This window comes from Neofelis nebulosa, chromosome 11 (genome assembly GCF_028018385.1).
Source record: "Neofelis nebulosa isolate mNeoNeb1 chromosome 11, mNeoNeb1.pri, whole genome shotgun sequence".
NCBI classification, from domain to species: domain Eukaryota; kingdom Metazoa; phylum Chordata; class Mammalia; order Carnivora; family Felidae; genus Neofelis; species Neofelis nebulosa.
This window is the reverse complement of record NC_080792.1, coordinates 53869424-53891763: the sequence shown is the minus strand read 5'-3', so window position 1 is coordinate 53891763 and position 22340 is coordinate 53869424. Positions and strand designations below refer to the sequence as shown.

Genomic DNA, 22340 nt, shown 5'->3' with positions numbered 1-22340 from the left:
TTGGACCCACTGCCAAAGACCTCTGACTCTATGTCTCTATTCTTCTGACCCCATAAGAGATTTTTGCCTTCAGGTAACAATCTCCTTTTTACCTTAACTTTAGAGACTTGGGTTCTGCATCATATCCGCTCTTCGGCCTACTGAGTAACACTGAGGGCAAATCACTCAGCTGACCTCAGCCTCAATTTTCTGATTTGTAAAATGGGGATAACATCTTCCTGCCTACTTGATAGAGTTTCCTGATTAAATGAGATAGTTTATGTGAAAGGTCTTATTAAGTATAGAACAGTGGCTTTCAAACTTTTGATTAAAACTTGCTGTATGAAATTTATATCACTAAATAATACGTACGTTTTACTGAGTACGTACAATGTTTTCTAAGATTTCTTTTTTTTTTTTTTTTAATTTTTTTTTTCAACGTTTTTTATTTATTTTTGGGACAGAGAGAGACAGAGCATGAACGGGGAGGGGCAAAGAGAGAGGGAGGCACAGAATCGGAAACAGGCTCCAGGCTCCGAGCCATCAGCCCAGAGCCTGACGCGGGGCTCGAACTCACGGACCGCGAGATCGTGACCTGGCTGAAGTCGGACGCTTAACCGACTACGCCACCCAGGCGCCCCGTAAGATTTCTATTTCAAAATTGGGCCATTTAACTTTTTTCCCATTCTGACTTCTTTATTGTACAGCTTTACTTTTTTTTTTATTAATTTATTTTCAAGTTAGTTAACTTACAGTGCAGAACCCAGTGATTCATCTCTTACATGTGACAACCAGTGCTCATCCAGAAAAGTGCACTCCTTAATGCCCATTACCCATTTAACCCACCTTCCCACCTCACCTCTCTCCAGCAACCCTCAGTTTGTTCTCTGTATTTAAGAGTCTCTTATGATTTGCCTCCCCCTCTGTTTTATTGTATTTTTCCTTCCCTTCCCTTATGTTCATCTGTTGAGTTTCTTCAGATTCCACATATGAGTGAAATCATATATTTGTCTTTCTCTGATTGACTTATTTTGCTGAGTATAATACCCTCTAGTTCTATCCACTTTGTTGCAAATGGCAGGATTTCATTGTTTTTCATCGCTGAATAGTATTCCATTGTATGTATGTGGGTGTATGTGTGTGTGTATGCGCATATATATATATATATATATGTATATATGCATGCCACATCTTTTTTTAAACTTTTTTTTTTTTTTTTTTTTTACTTTTATTTATTATTGAGAGACAGAGCCTGAGCATGGGAGGGGCAGAGAGAGAGGGAGACACAGAATCTGAAGCAGGCTCCAGGCTCTGAGCTATTAGCACAGAGCCCAATGCAGGGCTCGAACCCACAAATTGTGAGATCATGACCTGAACTGAAGTTGGACGCTTAACCAACTGAGCCACCCAGGTGCCCCTGCATGCCACATCTTCTTAATCCATTTGTCAGTTGATAGATATTTGGGCTCTTTCCATAATTTGGCTATTGTCGATAGCACAGCTATAAACATTGGGGTGCAAAAATGCCCCTTCGAATCAGCATTTTTGGTATCCTCTGGATAAATTCCTAGTAGTGCAGTTGCTGGGTTGTAAGGTAGTTCTATTTTTAATTTTTTGAGAAACCTCCATACTGTTTTCCAGAGTGGCTGCACCACTTTTCATTCCCACCAACAGTGCAAAAGGGCTCCTCTTTCTCCATGTCCTCACCAACATCTATTGTTTCCTGAGTTGTTAATTTTAGCCCTTCTGACCAGTGTGAGGTGGTATCACATTTTGGTTTTGATTTGTGTTTCCCTGATGATGAGTGATATTGAGCATCTTTTCATGTGTCTGTTTTATGCCATTTAACTTTTAAAAATGCTCTTCAAGACCTACTACGTGTGAGTTTATGATTCACTAATGCAGAGGTTCTCACCCACAGGTGACTTTTTTCCCCAAGGGAATATTTGAATACCTGAAGGCATTTTTGATTTTCACTGCCAGAGAGCTGCTACTGGCATCTCATGCATAGAGGCCAGGACTACTGCTAAACATTCCACAGTGCACAGGCTAGCCCCCTACAACAGCATTATTCGGCCCAGAATGTCAGTAGTGCCAAGGTTGAGAAAACCTTCCATTAATGTTTCAAGAGCTCAGAGTATATAATATTTGATTCTTATGGGTTACTATAATTATTAAAAGGACACTGTTGCCTCAAGGTGAGGCTTTTTTGTGAGACCAGAAAAATCTAGAGAGAAAGAAAGGAACTCCTGTTAATATGTACCTATTATGTGGTAGGTATTTTACCTAAGCGTTTTTATCATTTAGTTCTTACAACAACCCTCTGAAGTAGGTATTATTACCTCCACTTCACAAATTAGGAAATAAGGCTCAAATATTTTGATAACTTGCCCGTGTTACCCAAAATGTAATAAAAGAACCAGGATTATAACTCATGTCTCTGCTTGCCTAGGGGTAGGAGAGAAGGGAGGACAGGGACCAGTGTTCCTTACTCATGTATCCCTAACTCCTAAGATCGTGCCTAATTTTCCATGGGTGCCAGTAAATATTTGGTAACTGGTTATTTGTTCAAATGCACATAGCTGGTAAATGGCCTGACCCAAATCCCACATTTTATTTTACAATTCTGTGCTCTCTTCTTTGGTTCAAGAAGAGAAACTCCTTACCCAAACAACAGAAAGTGTGGCTGAATTAACCTTTGGTATTTACTGGCAAAGTCAATAATTTCCTAGTGATCACTTACAATTTGTATTGCATATAAGAAACTTTCGAGGGGCGCCTGGGTGGCGCAGTCGGTTAAGCGTCCGACTTCAGCCAGGTCACGATCTCACAGTCTGTGAGTTCGAGCCCCGCATCAGGCTCTGGGCTGATGGCTCGGAGCCTGGAGCCTGTTTCCGATTCTGTGTCTCCCTCTCTCTCTGCTCCTCCCCGTTCATGCTCTGTCTCTCTCTGTCCCAAAAATAAAATAAAAAAAAAAAAAAAAAAAAAACGTTGGAAAAAAAGAAACTTTCGAATGGTGAGAGACGTGGCTTACATTCTGGTTGTGCCTACATAAATGGAATTGTAATTCTTTCTATGTAAACTAGGATGTAAAAAATTAGCATTAATCCAGGAAAACAGTAGGAGGAGCTCCTTTCTTTTAAATAAAATTAAGGCGGTTAAATTAATCTGTTTGGAAATTAGTTTTAAAGCTGCAAAACTACAAATAAATGTATTAAAAGGGTGTAGAAAGTTCTACATAAAGAATTGCTTTAAAAATTACAATTATTTTTAAATTCAGGATTGGTATACAAGATAAAAAATAATGTGGAATTGAATTAAGAATATTTGGGGGAAGTTATTACTTTCACACTAATACTTTTGAGGGGTGCCTGGGTGGCTCAGTCGGTTAAGCATCAGACTTCAGCTCAGGTTGTGATCTCTCAGTTTGTGGGTTCAAGCCCTGCATCAGGCTCTCTCTGCTGTCAATGTGGAGCCTACTTCGGATCCTCTCTCTCCCTGTCTCTCTGCCCCTTCCCCACTTGCACTCTCTCTCAAAAATAAATAACAACAAAAAAATACATTTGAAAAAAAAGATAAATGCTTAGAAAAAACACTAAAGATTCAAGAAGAGAGAAGAGAGAATATGAATAAGGCAAACCAAAAGATGAAATAAGAATTACCTAGAAAATAATTTACCTGTTCCCGGCAATTAATTAAAGAATTGCTCCTCCACTGATGAAAAAGCAAATATTTCTAAGATCATAAACTGTTTTTAGCCTGACATAGTTGATATTAATAATAACTTGTTAATGAATGAATGTAGTGACCAAATCACATTTGCTGAATTAATCTTGTGAGGCAGTTTTTTAAAAATACTCCCAAATAAAACGAATACCTAAAACAAAAATTATGGCTTAGGCTTACTTCAAACAATTCTTTGGTTTTCTTATCTAGACAAGGGCATAATGATAGCATCTACTTTAGTCATCCATTGTGTGCATCAGGTGAGATAGTCCATGTAAATTTCTTAGAAATCAACTTCAGTTGTGTTAAGGCACTAAAATTTGGGGTTTGTAGAGCAGTTATCCTACCCCAAACTAACTATTATGCTAATGCTTTGTCTGTTCAACTGGAGGAAACAAGCTGAATGGTCACAGTTTAAATTTTTTTTCACTTTGTTTATTTGAGAGTGAGAGAGAGAGCAAGCTGGGGAGAGGGGCAGAGATAGAATCTTAAGCAAGCTCCACACTCAGTGCTCAGCCTCACAAGGGGCTGAATCCCACAACCCTGGGATCATGACCTGAGCCAAAACCAAGAGTTAGACACTCAACCGACTGAGCCACCCAGGCACTCCTGAATGGTCATAGTTTACATATGACCAAAGACCTCAAGTGAGCCCTTGATGTTATCTTGATGCTTCTGCTCTCTTAGGTATCAGTTTAAAATTTGTCTCCTCGCATCTCCAGCACCTTTTCTCCCATCCTTGCTCTCAGTTGATGACCTTTTAAGTCACTGGGCAAAATAGACTTCCACAAGCTCTCACCACCACATCTACCTACTGGCTAGCATCTGTCCCCATATGTTGTCTTCTCCCTTTTGAAAACTGATCTTCTGATCTTACCTACAGACCCTGCTCTTCCTGCCATCTTCTCCGTCTAGGGTAAGTTGCTCAAGTCAAAAACCGTTGGCTCATCTTTGCCACCTTTTCCTTTTCTGACCCTCATCCAACCTTGTGGTTAAACCATCTCCAGGGTCTAGAACAGCAGTTAGCCAAACCTATTGGTTAAGACCTTCAAAACATATCAATTTGACTATGTCCCATCACCTCTACAGCTACCATCCTAGTACAAAAGTATCAAACCTGGATTTTTGCAGTAGTCTTCTAACTGGTCTTCTTACTTCCAGGTTTCCCGGAATTCTGCTCTCCATAGTCACAGAGTGATCCTTCTAAAACATAAATTAGATCATGTCATTGTTCTACTCAACACCCTCCAATGGTGTCTCACCTCGAGTAAAAGCCACATGCCTTAAGAGTGGCCTATAATAAGCCCCCCAAAAAACCAGACTTGGTGAACTTCACTGACTTTATCTCCTATTGCCTGCTTTTGCCAATTGCTCAACCATATTGATTTTGCTGTTTCTTGAAGAAGGCATTTTTCCGCTTTGACACCTTTGTATTTGCTGTTCCTTTTCAACGATCTTTCTTCTAATGTTTTCATTGCTTTCTCCCTCAACTCTCTCAAGTCTTCACTCAGATGTCACCATCTCAATAATGCCTTCTCTGGTCATTCTATTTAAGATTCCATCATTCATTCTTCCAAGTCCAGCATTCTCTCTCTTGCTTTATTTTTTCCACTGCATTTATTACCTCTGACATAACTATATACTTTACTTACTTTGTTTACTGCTTATTTTTTTAATTTTAATTTTTTAAAATTTACATCCAAATTAGTTAGCATATAGTGAAACAATGATTTCAGGAGTAGATTCCTTAATGCCCCTTACCCATTTAGCCCATCCCCCCTCCCAGAACCCCTCCAGCAACCCTCAGTTTGTTCTCCATATTTATGAGTCTCTTCTGTTGTGTCCCCCTCCCTGTTTTTATATTTTTTTTGTTTCCCTTCCCTTATGTTCATCTGTTTTGTCTCTTAAAGTCCTCATATGAGTGAAGTCATATGATTTTTGTCTTTCTCTGACTAATTTCACTTAGCATAATACCCTCCAGTTTCATCCACATAGTTGCACATGGCAAGATTTCATTCTTTTTGATTGCTTAGTAATACTCTATTGTATATATATACCACATCTTCTTTATCCATTCATCCATCGATGGACATTTGGGCTCTTTCCATACTTTGGCTATTGTTGATAGTGCTGCTATAAACATGGGGGTGCATGTGTCCCTTCAAAACAGCACACCTGTATCCCGTGGATAAATGCCTAGTAGTGCAATTGCTGGGCCATAGGGTAGTTCTATTTTTAGTTTTTTGAGGAACGTCCTTACTGTTTTCCAAAGTGACTGCACCAGCTTGCATTGCCACCAACAATGCAAAAGAGATCCTGTTTCTCCGCATCCTTGCCGACATCTGTTGTTGCCTGCGTTGTTAATGTTAGCCATTCTGACAGGTGTAAGGTGCTATCTCATTGTGGTTTTGATTTGTATTTCCCTGATGATGAGTGATGTTGAGCATTTTTTCATGTGTCGGCTGGCCATCTGGATGTCTTCCATGGAGAAGTGTCTTTTCATGTCTTTTGCCCACTTCTTCACTGGAGTATTTGGTTTTTGGGTGTTGAGTTTGATAAGTTCTTTATAGACTTTGGATAGTAACCCTTTATCTGGTATGTTGTTTGCAAATATATTCTCCCATTCTATCGGTTGCCTTTTAGTTTTGCTGATTGTTTCCTTCGTTGTGCAGAGGCTTTTCATTTTGATGAGGTCCCAGTTTTTTGTTTTTGTTCTTTTTTTTTTTTACTAAGTTCCATGAAGACAGGGTTTGGGGGACTGTTTTGTTTACTGAAGTATCCTGAAGGCCCAGCACAGTAATTAACACATTAAAGGCACTCAATAAATAAAAATACATATTGAATGAATGAAGAACTGGAAGGTAGGGTATGATGGGAAAACGGCAAAAATATGAGGCCTAAGAGGTGGCCAGAGACCATGCCCTGAATGACCTCAAAGCCATGTTTCTGAAGGTCAATGGGATACTACTGATCTGTCTTATGTATGGGATTAATATTATCAGACTTGTATTCTTTAAAAAAATTTTTTTTTAACGTTTATTTATTTTTGAGACAGAGCATGAACGGGGGAGGGGCAGAGAGAGAGGGAGACACAGAATCAGAAGCAGGCTCCAGGCTCTGAGCCATCGGCCCAGAGACCGACGTGGGGCTCAAACTCACGGACCGTGAGATCGTGACCTGAGCTGAAGTCGGACGCCTAACCGACTGAGCCACCCAGGCGCCCCCAGACTTGTATTCTTTTAAAATCACTGTGATAATAGTATAGAGGATTAGTAGAAGGTAAGCCTGAGAGAAGAAGGAATTAGAATTTCTGATAGATGGTAATGCCTATCACTGAAATAAGGAACATGGGGGAGAAATAGTTTGGAGGGTGGGTATGGTGATGGTAAGAAATGACATTTTAGACATTTGAAGTAGTGGATTAGAAGACAGTACTGAGGCCTTCACCAAAATGTAACACAGAGAGACAAAAAAGTAAAAATATAAAAGAGCGGTCAAAAGCCATGGAGGATATATTGAGCTAGTCCATTGTATATTTAATAGGAAATCCAGAACAAGATAAAAATGAGAATGTTGGAAAATGATATTGAAACAGACGACTGAGAGTTTTCCAGGATTGAGAGTCAAAAATCTTTATAATCTTTATTCCGGTTGAAGATGCACCCAAATATGAAACAAGAAAAATAAAAATAAATCTGTACCAAGTCATGTCCCAGTGAAACTTCAGAACATCAAGAGTAAAAAGGAAAATAGTACAAACTTACAGAGAGAAAAGAGATTGCCTGCAATAGACTGACAGTGGGCCCAACAGCATGCTTTCCTCCAGCAACAATACGTGCTGAAGGCGGGTGACCGATATCTTCAAAGTGCTATGAGAAGTACCACCTACTCCTCACGCCATCTGTATGTGGAACTGATGCACAGAGCTCTGACAATTCTTTCTGAAGAATTCCGTATGCTGGTCTCTCTAGAATCTTTCAGGTCTGATCTCCTTGTCTCCTATTATTCCTGAATTGGAACATTAACTAGGGGTCACAAAATGGATTTCATAATTATGAAATTGTATAATCATATAGCATGCCTGGATAGATGTTCTGAGAACTAATGCTCTCAGCCTTTGGGCTATCTGCCAGAATTCTGGGATAACATGAACCTCATATTTAACATCTTATTACACTGAAAAATATTGAATCACTTTGGATTGTTCTTTGCTTTTTTATGTGTGTTTGACTTGTTTTCCAACTAGCTTGTAAACATATCCTGTATTAGTTTTACATTTTCAAAGTGGGAGGTTTTTTTTTTTAATTTTTTTATGTTTATTTATCTTTAAGAGAGAGAGAGAGACAGAGCATGAGCAGGGAAGGGGCAGAGTGAGAGGGAGACACAGAATCCGAAGCAGGCTCCAGGCTCTGAGCTGTCAGCACAGAGCCCAACGTGGGGCTTGAATGCGTGAACTGTGAGATCATGACCTGAGCCAAAGTCAGAGCTTTACCAACTGAGCCACCCAGGTGCCACCTAAGTAGAAGTTTTTTAATGTATTCATTAATAATAATAATGAATTATTATTGTTATGATTATTTATTGAGTACTTCCTATAAGCCAGGAGCTCTGAATGTCTTATTAACATTGCCTTTCAGTCATCGCCCTGCAAGATGGTTACTGTCACCTCCATTTTACTAATGAGGAACTTGAAGCTTAGATTAGTAACTTGCCCAAGTTCATATTGTGGGGAAGAGAAGGGGCGGGAATCTAATGTAGGTCTATATGACCTCAGTGCCTGAGCTTTCAGCCTCTATGCTGTATTGATTGGTGAAGCATGCTAGCTGTTGATAAAAATGATTGTATCAATAATTTGGAGTGGGAATATTTGCCCAAAATGTTGACTTATTTTTTTGTTCTTCCCAGGAAAAGAGACTTTATGGTTTCTTGCAGACTTTCCAGCAAGGCTTAGTTCCACTGAAATCAGTGCCTTGGGGCAATATCTGTTTTGCCAGCCACCTGTAAGTATTTTATAACTTTTGATTCTGAGTTCTTCTTTCTCCTGGAAAAATAATGGTAAATGAAAGTAATTTCTATGGGCAGTCTCTGTTTCATATAACTTGTCAACATTTAACACAGAACACCTCCTTTTGTATTACCCCATGGAGCACTGATTCAATAAAGCATTAAATCACTGGTCTGGCAGCACCACCCAATAATCCCTGAAAGACCAAAGAACCTGAAGTTAAATTTGAAGGGGCCTTTCCAAGATTCGTGTCCTTCAGTGTCTTACTGTGTGCTACATGATTCATTACCTGCTTCAGGAAGAAGAAAGAGCCACGATATGAAAGTACACATATTTCCTGAGAGTACCTCCTTCCGTTTTTATTCCCATGACCTTGCGCTGTGCCAGGCATGTCATGTGTGCTCAGTTAAACCTAAGTTAAAACTGTAACCCTTATTCAAGAACTTTGAGGCAAAGGTAGTAGAAAAAAATAAAGGAGACTTAGGAAGTGGTTAAATGATGAAAGTGGTCCTGTGTTGAAATGCAACCAGATGTATGTTATCAAACTTCTGTGTGGCCTGTTAGGTCCAGAATGAAAATTTTCTTGGTACACAGGTAGTTGTGGTGGCTGGATTAGTCACAGATAGGTTAGATCTTATTTGGATATATAGGCCCCCAAAAAATTATTGCTCAAGACAGGGGAGACAATGAATAAAATCTTGGTGTTCCTCTATTCTTTTTTTTTTTTAAGTTTATTTATTATTTATTTTGAGAGAGAGTGCATGCATATGAGCGGGGGAGGGGCAGAGAGAGAGGGAGAGACAGAATCCCAAGCAGGCTCCATGCTGTCAGCACAGAGCCTGACGTGGGGCTGGATCCCATGAACTGTGAGATCTTTACCTGACCCGAGGTCAAGAACCTGACCCTTAACTGACGGAGCCACCCAGGCACCCTGTTACTCTGTTACTCTATTAATTCTTATAGTAATTCTATTAAAACTATTTTCATATAAGGTGCATCTGATGTTTATTAAAATAATATGTATAATAGCTACATGAGATTTATTTTGTGTAACTATATGAGAACATCTGTGTGTGTGTGTGCGTGTGTGTGTGTGTATGTACTAACATTAGTATGTACTAACTTTGCCTCATGTAAAGTCCTTTACTTGACTTTAAAACATTACAAATATCACAAAGGAACAAAATTCCAGACCTCCAAACCAGGTAGTATTAGGTTTAAAAATAGAAAAATTGGCCAAGGAATGAAAGATATTAATAGGAATAGATAAAAAATTATAGGCTCAGCACATGACTTTCCAAGTGTAATAAACAATGGTGCAAGAAATAACTATTTATGAAATGTAGTTGAAAAAGAGAATATTAAAACTGAGAAAAATAAACTTTGATTAAGTTCACATAGCATAAACCACAATAAATTGCAGGTGAGTTCCAATTAGGCATAAAGCATAATAAGTTGAATGAAATAGAATTATTTAAGTATCTTAACTGGAAAGAAGAATATATATGTTTTAAAAAATGGTTTAACTAAAGCATCATTGGCATACAGTAAACCACACATATTTAAATGTATAATATCCTAAGTTTTGACACATATGTACACTTGTGAAAACTTAACCACACTCAAGATATTGAACATATCTATCTCCCCCTAAGTTTCTTCATGCCTATTTGTAAATCCATCCTTCCTGACTCCTCCCACTTCTCTCCTCCCCCACCTTCAGGCAACCACTCTCTGCTTTCTGTCCCTATTGTTTGTGCAAATATAAGTTTGTGACCTGTGAAAGCGTTACTGATTATCAGATTGATGGTTCTACTTTTACAAAAGTCAAAATGTAATGAAATCAAGGAAAGAATTGAAATAGAAACATTTTATGAACAAAATGACAGATGAAAGCTTAATATCCAGAATGTTTTTTAAATTTAATGAAAAGAGCATTTTGGGGTGCCTGGGTGGTTCAGTTGGTTGAGCGTCCGACTTCGGCTCAGGTCATGATCTTGCAGTTCATGAGTTTGAGCCCCGTGTCGGGCTCTGTGCTGACAGTTCAGAGCCTGGAGCCTGCTTCAGATCCTGTGTCTCCCTCTCTCTGCCTCTTTCCTACTCATGCTCTGTCCCTCTCTGTCTCTCAAAAAATAAATAAACATTAAAAAAAAAAAAAGAGTGTTTTATTTTGACTTGTTCAATAGCAAGGAACAGAGACCCAGTCCAGTTAGCTCATGAAAAAGGATACCTAGGTGAGGGATATACATGAATGGCATCTAAACTGGAAAGTTACTGAAAACAGAGGGAGCTTTGAGGTATTGACTCTTCGGTTTTTCTCTCATTCGCCAAATGATTGTTCTCTGATTAGGTCTGCTTCTTTGAGCACACCTACTTCGTTTTCTCTCTACCAACCTTCTTTATCTGCTAACCCTAGTTTCTGGTGCCTCATAATTTCAGTTTGTCATGGCTCCTCTGACTGCAGTATTCGCAAGGCAACTCTTCATTCTACCTTTTCCACTTTTGCTCCTTCTATTAAGTGCACTGATGCTCAACATTTCCAAATTCAAATTCTCAAGAGAGGAATGTGATTGGTTTGGCTCACCTTTTGGACCAGGCCATACATAGGTTGCTGGTAAGGATGTACATCAGTTACCTTTAGGTCTGAAATGACCCATCACTGTGGGTCAGAGAGCAGGAATCACATGGTGCAAAACATCAGCATGTACTGTGAGCAGTGCAAGCATTGAGTGTTCACTTGTCCAGTAAGGGAGATAGTTCTTGAGAGCCAGATGGAGATGAGTTCAAATACCAGCTCCATTATTTATTAGCTGTGTGACTTTGGGTAACTTGCCTAACCTATCTGAATCTTAGTTTTCTCATTTATAATTTGGGGATAATAACTGCCTTGTATAATTTTTGTAAAGAATAAAGCAAAACATATGTAAAGCATGGTATAGTATCTAGCACATAGTAGTTCTCAATCAATGATAGCAATTTTATTTTGTTCATATATTAACAGATTAAGAATGATCTCGAGAAAAATAATCTCCATGGCAAAGGTCAAAAGATAGCTCACACAGAGGAAAACCAAATAGTTAGCTAACATTGATAGAAATGTCCAGACTCAAAAAGAATTCTTAAAATGCATTCATTTAAAAAAAAAATTTTTTTTTAAACATTTATTTATTTTTGAGACAGAGAGAGACAGAGCATGAACGGGGGAGGGGCAGAGAGAGAGGGAGACACAGAATCAGAAGCAGGCTCCAGGCTCTGGGCCATCAGCCCAGAGCCTGACGCGGGGCTCGAACTCACGGACCGCAAGATCATGACCTGAGCTGAAGTTGGATGCTCAACCGACTGAGCCACCCAGGCGCCCCTAAAATGCATTTAAAAATAGCTATGAGGGGACACCTGGTGGCTCAGTCAGTTAAGCATTTGACTCTTGATTTTGGCTCAGGTCATGGTCTCAGTTTGTGAGATTAAGCTCTGTGTCGGTCTCTGCACTGACAGCGTAGAGCCTGCTTGGGATTCTCTTTCTCTCCTCTCTCTTTCTGTCTTTCCCCCACTCACATTCTTCCTCTCTCTCTCAAAATAAATAAATAAACATTTTTAAAAAATAAAAATAATTTAAAAAATAAAATTAAAATAGCAGTGAGATCTATTTCACACCTGTTAAACTTACTGAAATAAATTAAATTTAAATTAAATAAATTAAATTTATTTAAATTAAATTTAAGGATGCTTGGGTGGTTCAGTCGGTTGGGTGTCCAACTTTTGATTTCAGCTCAGGTCATGATCTCACAGTTTGTGCGGAGCCTGGTTAGGATTCTCTCTCTCCCTGTCTCTCTGCCCCTCTCCCTTGCTAGGGTACATGCTCTCTCTGTAAAATAAAATAAAAAAATAAATATTGAAAATAAATTAAAATTATACATTGCAATATTGATGTGGCCATGAAGAAAGAGCATATTCATACGTGCTAGATGGCATAGCCCAATTATTCCAAATAGCAATCTCACAAAATATACCCTTTAATTCATAGTCCCTTTCTGGGAAAATACTTACAAGGAGGTAATTGAAAAGGAAAACCTCTATTTGTACAAAATATTTATAGCTCTCTTTTTAATTCAGAGGCTTTCATCATTTTAGAATGGAAAGAGACCTAAGAGATCATTTTTCCTTTGAGCTGCACATTAGAGTCATTTAGGAGCTTTTAGAAATTCTTGTGTCCCATGCCCAGAGATTTTGAGGTAATTGTCCTGAAATATGGTCTGAGTTAGAGGACAGTTTAGAATCTTCTTAGCTATTTTAATGTGTAGCAAGGAAGGAGAACCGCTCTTCCAGTCCCACGCAATTGGGGGAACCATGAAGAAACAGCCAGAGAAACAGAGCCTCTGAAGGGAACACACATAGATGTAATAAGAGAGCTGGGTTGCAAATGAAGATGTTCCTAATTCCTAACCCTGACTTCTAGTCTTGATGAATAACTGGAAACATCCATGTGTCCAGTATTTAAGGACTAGGACACCAATGATTGTGGAATAGTACAATGCATTCATTAATTGTTATTGGTTATCTATGGATGCAGTAGAACATAGTGTGTACACATTGATGAGAACCAGATGTGATAGGGGTGTGTCTGTTTCTCTCCTCACCAAGAGATTCCCAGCTGACACTGTTGAGTTGCTCCTTGGAGGGGCATGGTTCCCCCTTCATGCTCTCCCCTCTGCCCAAGGTGGCCAAGTTCTCTGAGTCCCCCAACTATCTTATGGGGAATGGAGTTATCAATGTCCAGGACTGCTGAACTGTGGGCTGTTCATGCAGAACAGTGATGAATCAGAAGTCCCTGTTTTAAAATTGTGGTGAAATACACATAACAAGAATTTACCATCTTAACCATTTTCAAGTTGCACAGTTCAGTGGTATCAAGTACATTAACACTGCTATACAGTTATCACCACCATCCATTTCCAGAACTTTTTCATCTTCCTCAACTGAAAGTTTCTACCCATTAAACGCTAGTTCCCATTTCCCCCACCCCACTGCCCCAGCCTCTGGAAACTACCATTCTACTTTCTGTCTCTATGAATTTAACCTAGGTACCTTAGGTAAATAGAATCATATAACGTGTTCTTTGTGCCTGGCTTATTTCACTTAGCTTAATGCCTTCAAAGTTAGGAGTTTGTTTGTTTGTTTGTTTGTTCGTTTGTTTGTTTTGAGATTGAGAGAGAGTATATGTATGAGGGGGGAAGAGGGGCAGAGGGAGAGAGAGTGACAATCTTAAGCAGGCTCCGGAGAGTTTGGCAAAGGGCTGGATCCCCTGACTGGATCATGACCTGAGGCAAAACCAGAGTCAGACGCTCAACTGACTAAGCCACCCAGGTGCTCCAAGAGTCCATTTTTAAGGATAAATTATCCCTTATCTTTCTCTCTACTCCCTTGTTCTTTCTTCCAAAGGCCCCTTTCCTTCTGGGTTGAGGATCACCCCATTCCTTCTATTGGTCCTTGCTCCCCTGCTGTAGTGGGTACTCTGCCTTTTGCCTTTTATTTTCTAGGCTCAGTATTATCTGGTGAGCAGGATGGGAAAATCTAGCTCTGTAAGCTTGTACCTGAAACTCCTAAGTCTGAAGGTTTGTTTTGTTTGTGCATCTTTGTTCTGTTTCAGCATGGACTGGGAGAGAAAGGGGAAGGGACTATCAGAGTATGAAAGAGAGAGAAGAAAACAAAGAATATAATCAAGTTAATACTTGAAGATATATGCCTGCCTCAAATGTGAGACTAGTATCTACGTTATAAAAGAATAGAAGAAGTTATAGAATTTTATCACAAGTGGATTGTTTTAGTTACGAGCAAGTGTTGTATACTGACAAGTGGGTGAGGTCTGGATCTGGATTATGAATTTGAACATAGTTTCTTTTTTTTTTTTTTTTTTAAGATTTTTATTTTATTTTTAATTTTTTTTTCCTTAGAGAGAAAGAGCACATGATGAGCTGGGGAGAGAGAGTGAGAGAATTTTAAGCAGGCTCTGTTCTCAGCACAGAGCCCAATGTGGGGCTCAATCCCACAACCCTAGGATCATGACCTGAGCCAAGATCAAGAGTTGGATGCTCAACCACCAGGCACCCCTGGGTTATCTGAATTTGAATCCTCACTCTTAACATTTTCCTCCCAGTTTTACTGAGATATAATTGACATTCAGCAATGCAGAAGTTTAAAATGCACAGCATAGGGATACCTGGCTGTCATTTGGTAGAGCGTGCAATTCTTGATCTCAAGAGTGTGAGTTAAAGCCCCATGTTGGGTGTGGGGCCTACTTAAAATAATAATAAAATAAAATTAAATGTACAGCATAACAACTTGAATCACATACATTGTAAAATAATCACCACAATATCTAACACTTTTTAGTTGTATGTACTTGAGCAAGGTACTGAATTTCTCTGTACCTCAGTTTTTTCATTAGTGAAAGTGTATAATAATAATGATAGCACCTACCTCATACAGTGCTCTGAGGAATAAAGAAGTTAATACATATAAACCATTTATAATACCACCGGGAAAATAGTAAGTACTATGTAAGTGTTAGATATCAATATTTTTTGGTCAGTGTTTGGATACTTGTTATCTGTGAGACCAAGTGTGATTAACTATATAAGGACAAATATATTTAAAAATTCAAGACAGCATTATTCACAATAGCCTAAAACTGGACACAATGAGAAGTCCATTAATTGATGAATGGATAAGCAAAATATGGTATGTCTTTCAGTGAAATATTTCTCAGCAATAAAAAGAAACAAGCTGCCAAATCTTGGAACAACATGGATGAATCTCAAAAACATCTTGCTAAGAAAAAAAAAAACAGACATAAAGGACTACATATTATATGATCCCATTTGTATGACATTTCTAGGAAAGGCTAAACTATAGAGACAGAAATCCAGGTCAGTGGTTGCTTAGGCTGTGGATGGGATCAATGCTTAACTACAAACTGGCATAAGGGAATTTTTCTGGTGATGGAAGTGTTTTAAAAATGGATTTTGGTGATGGTTGCCCATCTATATAAATCTACTAAAACTCATTGAACTTTACTTTTTTTTTTTTTTTAATTTTTTTTGACGTTTATTTATTTTTGAGACAGAGAGAGACAGAGCATGAACGGGGGAGGGTCAGAGAGAGGGAGACACAGAATCTGAAACAGGCTCCAGGCTCTGAGCTGTCAGCACAGAGCCTGACACGGGGCTTGAACTCACAGACCACGAGATCATGACCTGAGCCGAAGTCGGCCGCTTAACTGACTGAGCCACCCAGGCGCCCTGTGAACTTTACTCTTAAAATGGGTGAATTTTGTGATATGTAAATTTTACTATTCTGAAACTGTCAAAAATAAAATGAAATTGGAGATTCAGATCTCTCCCTCTTTAGCCTGGTTCTCATTCATTCATTCATTCATTCATTTATTTAAGAGACAGCATGTGCATGGTACATGAGTGAGCAGGGGAGGGAAAGTGGGAGAGAGGGACTCTCAAGCAGGCTCCACACCCAGCACAGAACCGGATGTGGGGTTCATTATGGGGCTCAACGTGGGGCTCAATCTCATGACCCTGAGATCATGACCTTAGCTGAAATCAAGAGTTAGAGGCTTAACCGACTGAGTCACCCAGGCACCCCTAGCTTGGTTCTCACTTAAAACAAAGAAGAGGGGTGCCTGGCTGGCTTACTTGGTGGAGTGTGCAACTCTTGATCTCAGGGTCATGACTTCAGGCCTCACATTGGGCATGGAGTCTACTTAAAAACAAAAAAGAAGAAGAAAAAGTTATTGTTTTTGCAAAAATAATGTATGTCAGTTGTTGGGAGGCAGTTCTTCATGGGTCCATCATGTTTCTGTATACCTTGCAAGCAGGCCCAGGCTTCCATTTGTTCCAGATTATCTTTTCAGGGATGTCTGTGTAATGAATAGCCTTTGAAGATAGAAAGAGTGTTTCCCTCCGGGGAAAAAGGCAGGCATGCTTACTAGCCAATATAATAAAGAAAATGTCTACCTCTGGAGCAAAGGGCGAACATGCTTAATACTCATTATATAGTATTTGGGTCCATAAGAAGGGAAGTAGGAGTAGAGTTGGTGAATTATACAGGGTAAAATGGCAGATATCACCTTATGCCATGGTACCACAATTATTTTTAAATAACTACCTGACTTTGTCTACCCAACTACACAGTGGCTACTTTGGGGACATGAGTAAGTCACCTCTGGATCCTGGGTCATGGCACAGTGTGTGATGTAGTAGGTTTTCAATACATGCTCTTTCTTTTTCCATACTGTTGGTGCATGCATTGTACTTGTTAACTACAACTAGCAACTTTAAAAAAAGTTCTTGATTTCAGTTGGAATTTAGTTTTTGTTTTGTTCACATTAAATTTCTTTAAAAAAAAATTTTTTTTTAACATTTATTTATTTTTGAGAGACAGAGACAGAGCATGAGTAGGGGAGGAACAGGGAGAGAGGGAGACACAGAATCGAAAGCAGGCTCCAGGCTCCAAGCTGTCAGCACAGAGCCCAACGTGGGGCTCAAACCCATGAGCAGTGAGACCATGATCTGAGCTGAAGTCAGAGGTTCAACCTACTGAGCCACCCAGGTACCCCTTCATATTTCATTTCTAAATAATATTTATTTTAATTACTTTTTTGGTTTATCTTTTTTTTTTTTTTTTTTTTGAGAGAGAGAGACAGAGAGAGAGAGAGTGAAAGTGCAAGCTGGAAGGGGCAGAGGAAGGGGAAAGAGAGACTCTTTTTTTTGTTTTAATTTTTTTTAACGTTTATTTTTGAGAGAGAGAGAGACAGAGTGTAAACAGGGGAGGGTCGGAGAGAGAGAGACACAGGATCTGAAGTAGGCTCCAGGCTCTGAGCTGTCAACCCAGAGCCCAACATGGGGCTCGAACCCACAGACTTCATGGACTGTGAGATCATGATCTGAGCTGAAGTTGGATGCTCAACCGACTGAGCCACCCAGGCTCCCCTATTTATTTTTGCTTTTAGGATACACTACTATTAGTTAAACTCATCATTTCACCCTTAATTTTTAATAAATATTAATGTAATTAATATATAATATACATAAAAGTATATAATTATACTATATAATAAATGTCAATATTAAAAAGATTGATACTATTTATTTATTTATTTATTTATTTATTTATTTATTTTAGTAATCTCTATACTCAACATGGGGTTCAAACTTAACAGCCCCCAGATCATGCTCTCCAACTGAGCTAGCCAGGTGCCCCCAAAATATTAATATTCTTAAAAGTCAGTTTGAAGAGAGAATATATCTACTTTAAAATTGCTTTTAAAAACCCCATAATTCTAGAAGCAAGTATTTTTTTAAATTTTCAAACTTTTATAGTTCATTGCTTTTTAAAGAGCCATTTCCATTAGATGGTTTCCTAGGAAATTTAAATTAATACTTGGTTAGCATTCCATTAAGTTTTCAGAATAATTACACATCTATAAGGGCTTTATGATTATATCAAAGTAATTGACAAGATGATTTTTCATCTATAAGGGAATCATGATTGAATCACAATAATTGAGTTTTATGAGACCAGCTAAATTTTTCTTCTTTAATTTTAGTTTAATTATGTAGTATGTATGTAATTTGGATAGCTATATGTTATTTTTTCATGTTTGTTTTGAGAGAGACAGATTGGGGGGGGGGGAGAATTCCAAGCAGTCTCTACACTGTCAGTGCAGAGCTTGATGCAGGGCTCGAGCTCACCAGCTGTGAGATCATGATCTGAGCTGAAATCAAGAGTCGGATGCTTAACTGACTGAGCCATCCAGGTGCTCCTGGATAGCTGTATTTTAAATAAATATGTTGTCAGGAAAGGGTGAATCCAGATGATGCTATAGCAGAAAGATCACTTGATAAACTAAGTTGATTCTAGCTCATGCTGTTTTGTCAAATCCTATATATTTGTTTGAAATAAACTATTTGGCTTTCACTGGGATCTTGAGTGTCAGTGTATAAATGATAATATTTTAGTTTTCCACAAGTGTGTGTGGACTTCTCTAATTTTGTATTTTTAACTGGGATCAAAATTCTGTAAATATTTTAAGGTATTGATTTTGTCGCCAGTATATCTTGATGTAATAAATAATTGTTGCACAGGAAATATAACAAATTCTTTAGTAACGGGTCTTCCTTCTGATGGACATTATTGGCATATGGCTCTATCTACACACACACACACACACACACACACACACACAGTTAAATTGTTGAAAGGCAGTATAGTATGAAATTTGGAGACTACACTCTGTATAGAACAGAACTGAGTTTAAATCCTTTGTCACATTCTAGTTATGTGATATTAAGAATATTAGCCTCTTGGTGGGGTGCCTGGGTGGCTTAGTCGGTTGAGCGTCTGACTTTGGCTCAGGTCAGGGTCTCACAATCTGTGGGTTCAAGCCCTGTGTCAAGCTCTGTGCTGACAGCTCAGAGCCCCAAGCTTGCTTCGAATTCTGTGTCTCCCTCTCTGTTTGCCCCTCCCCCACTTGTGCTCTGTCTCTCTCTCTCTCTCAAAAAATAAACATTAAAAACATTAAAAAAAAAAAGAATATTAACCTCTCTAAATCTTAACTTCATAATCCATAAAATGTTTTTACGTATATGCAGCAGTGTTCAAATAAGATACTGTAAAGCAATTAGCATTAATGCCTGACATATAGCAAATGGTCATTAAATATCATCTAGTATCTAGTATTATGATTTATATATTTTATTTTTGTTTATTTTTCTCCCTCCTGTTTTGAGAAGATTTGAAACATGTTGTCTACAGAAACAGCCCACTGGGAACTATTCTCATGCCTGGTGGATAAAAATCAGAACCACTACCATTCTTTATTGGGTGTTTAGAGAACAAGTGGATGCTTGGGGAACATGAAACTTGGAAAACTCTCATATGGATTCCAAATAGCTCAAATGTCCATATGCAAACTGATAGGACGTATATGTTGACGAAGAAATGCCAAGTTGAATTTTACCAGGAAACAGCATCAGGACTAAATGGAATGCATTCTTTTACATACTTTGGATAGCTCAGAAGCAGAGCGTAATGTAAGAGAGACTCACAGAATACCTAGTTTCTTGTAAACGAAGTGTCACTAGAGGATACATCAATGCATGGCAAGAAGTGCTGGGATTTGGAGTCCAATTATGGATTAAATGAATTGCATTTGTCATTTACTAGCTGGGTGATCTTTGGTAAATGACTTTACCTTCAAAACCTCGATTTCCTTGGCTATATAGTAAAGCTGATTATACCTCGCTTGCAGGAAATTATGAGAATTAAATGAGGTCCTGTATATAAAGTGCCTATCACAGGGTCTCAGTTTTAACTGTAGTTATCATCAAGAAAATAATTATAGACTACAATATTAGGTCTGTTTAATATTTTATAGTTACAAGTGATCTGTATTCACTTGAGGTGATATCACTGTAATATCATGTTGGAGCTTAACCAGTTCAGTACATATAATATGAACAATGAGCTTTCAAATTATTTCTATCAGTAATAATAGTTGATGTTTACTGTTACGTGGTAATCACTGGGTTAAATGCATTATCTCATTGAATCTCTACGGCATTCTCATAATTTGGATATATTTTGTAGAGAAGGAAAATGAAGCTTAGGAAGGAGAAATAAATTGCTTGAGGTTGAATCGATGGTCAGGAATCTAGCTCTAGTCTGAATCCAAAATGTAGACTCTAACCACCAGGTTCTACCACCTGTTAATTTGTTACATAGTCTGAAAAACAAAGAAAGAATCTCTGGTTAGATAAACTGACCCTACTGTGACTTTGGCAAAGAGAAAAACGTGTTGCTTCTCAAAGGCTTTAATTAGTGAAAAAAGGGATTCAAATACTCAAGCCTGAAGCTGTGACTTTGAAGCATGAGAGAAACAGTGACTGTGTATTGTCAGGCCAAAGTTGCCACCACATGGGACCCATTTTTTACGTGTTTTGCCTTTAGTTACCCTCAAGTTCTTTTTAAACCTTGTGCCTTTTAAATGTACTGTACATGTGTTACGAACAGCACACCCAGAACCATATCTTGGCATTAAAATTCCATGAAGTCCATTTTGGGAATCAGATTACCACACCTATTTTTAGTTCACAACACAAACTCCTTTTTCCATTACACTTTTAAATATCCAGCCATAAAAGACATATTGAAAATAGCTCTTCCAGCCTCATAAAAATCCTGCATTTGGTGAAATCAGGACAGGCCCATTGACTGGCATTAATGTAAGTACGTGACTGAGGCAGCTACCTGCCAGTGCCTCTCTCCTCCTCTTGGTTAGGACTACCCGCCCCATCCACTTGCTGCTATATTTGTCTGCCTTCTTGGCCATAAAAGGCTGGCTGTGTGGCTCTGACATTCTACAGCCTGACCACATGCATTATTTTTGAACTGGTCCCCAGGGTCCTGTCTTTAGGCCTGCCTCTTCACGTTTTCTTTGGGATTCATCCTCCGTGGGCTTTTCATTCTCTCGTCCAGCTCCACAGCCACCTCGGAGCATTTGTGCACCACCATCGCTCCTTTGCAAACTGGTAAGTGTGACACTGAGGCAGAAGAATGCACTTGATATTTTAGGTGCTTAACAGAATTGCATGCATGTGGTTTCTTTCTATCTTGTGAGTTCAGTGGTTCGCTCAAAGAGCTGTCAGAATAGCAGAGAAATAGGAAAGTGGAGCCCCTGGGCGGGAAGACAAAAGCAGCAGGGTGCCAGTTTCTGCTGGCACAGCTATTCTCTCACATCACACTGTTCTTTTTAAGTTAAGCTACTGTTCCTGGAACTATAAGGAGATAAGATCTGTCTCAGGTGGAACTGTAAGTGTGAGTCCAAGTACTCTTTCCAAGTTATAGTTCTGTGGTTTGGTTGGAATCTGGAATGGATGAGATGACAGCAAGTAATATGTTTTCTGTTTTCCACATGCCTACAATATTCCCTGATTACAAATTAGACCAAGAGGAAGTAAATTCACTCAGAAGTCCGTAGTTTCGAATTCAGTGATTTTGTTATGTCAATGCCATGTGGACAAATGTAAGAGTGCATTATGATATTTCTGACCCGAAAATGGTTGTCATAGTTCAGTAGCAACACAGATCCCCACATGATGATCCTAAAGTTCACACTTTCTGTGAATGATTCTAATCAGCTTTGGGCCTCTAACGCTTGCACAAAAGTATCATCTCAAGATTTTAATTTTGTAATCAGTATTTCTCCCCAAATTCCCAAATTATATTCAGAAAGATAATGCCAGTCTTAACCATCTTTCCTCCCCGCATACTCTAGCTGTCACGTGTTGGGGATAATCCTCACTTACTTGAAGCGAAGGTAGTTGTACCTTCGTTCCAGAGGTCAGAGCAGAGGCAACCAGCTCTGACGACTACAAGCCAGACCCTGTTTACTTGTAATACATTATGGATGTGCCTGCAATGTTAAGTACTATTAAAAATAAATCTACTGAGGGCAAAATAGAAATAAAGAGAGTAGAAAATAGAATTGGGGCAAAATAGAAATAAAGAAGTACAAAATAGAATTGGGGCAAAATATTTAAAGATTTTACTTTGTCAAAATATA

General features: G+C 38.7%; 1 protein-coding gene across 3 annotated transcripts in view; it reads left to right on the top strand.

The window, feature by feature from the left end:
* The first annotated feature begins 7274 nt into the window (after positions 1-7274).
* The window catches only part of MYOM1 (myomesin 1), a 153038-nt gene continuing 137972 nt past the window's right edge, over positions 7275-22340 (top strand). The window contains exons 1-2 of one of the 3 annotated variants that reach the window (XM_058692583.1): positions 7275-7686; positions 8611-8705. The gene's annotated coding sequence lies outside the window, so the exon portion shown is untranslated. Of the gene's footprint in view, positions 7687-8610; positions 8706-21088; positions 21307-22340 lie in introns of those variants that run through there. The other 2 variants (XM_058692582.1, XM_058692584.1) reach the window with 2 other exon arrangements.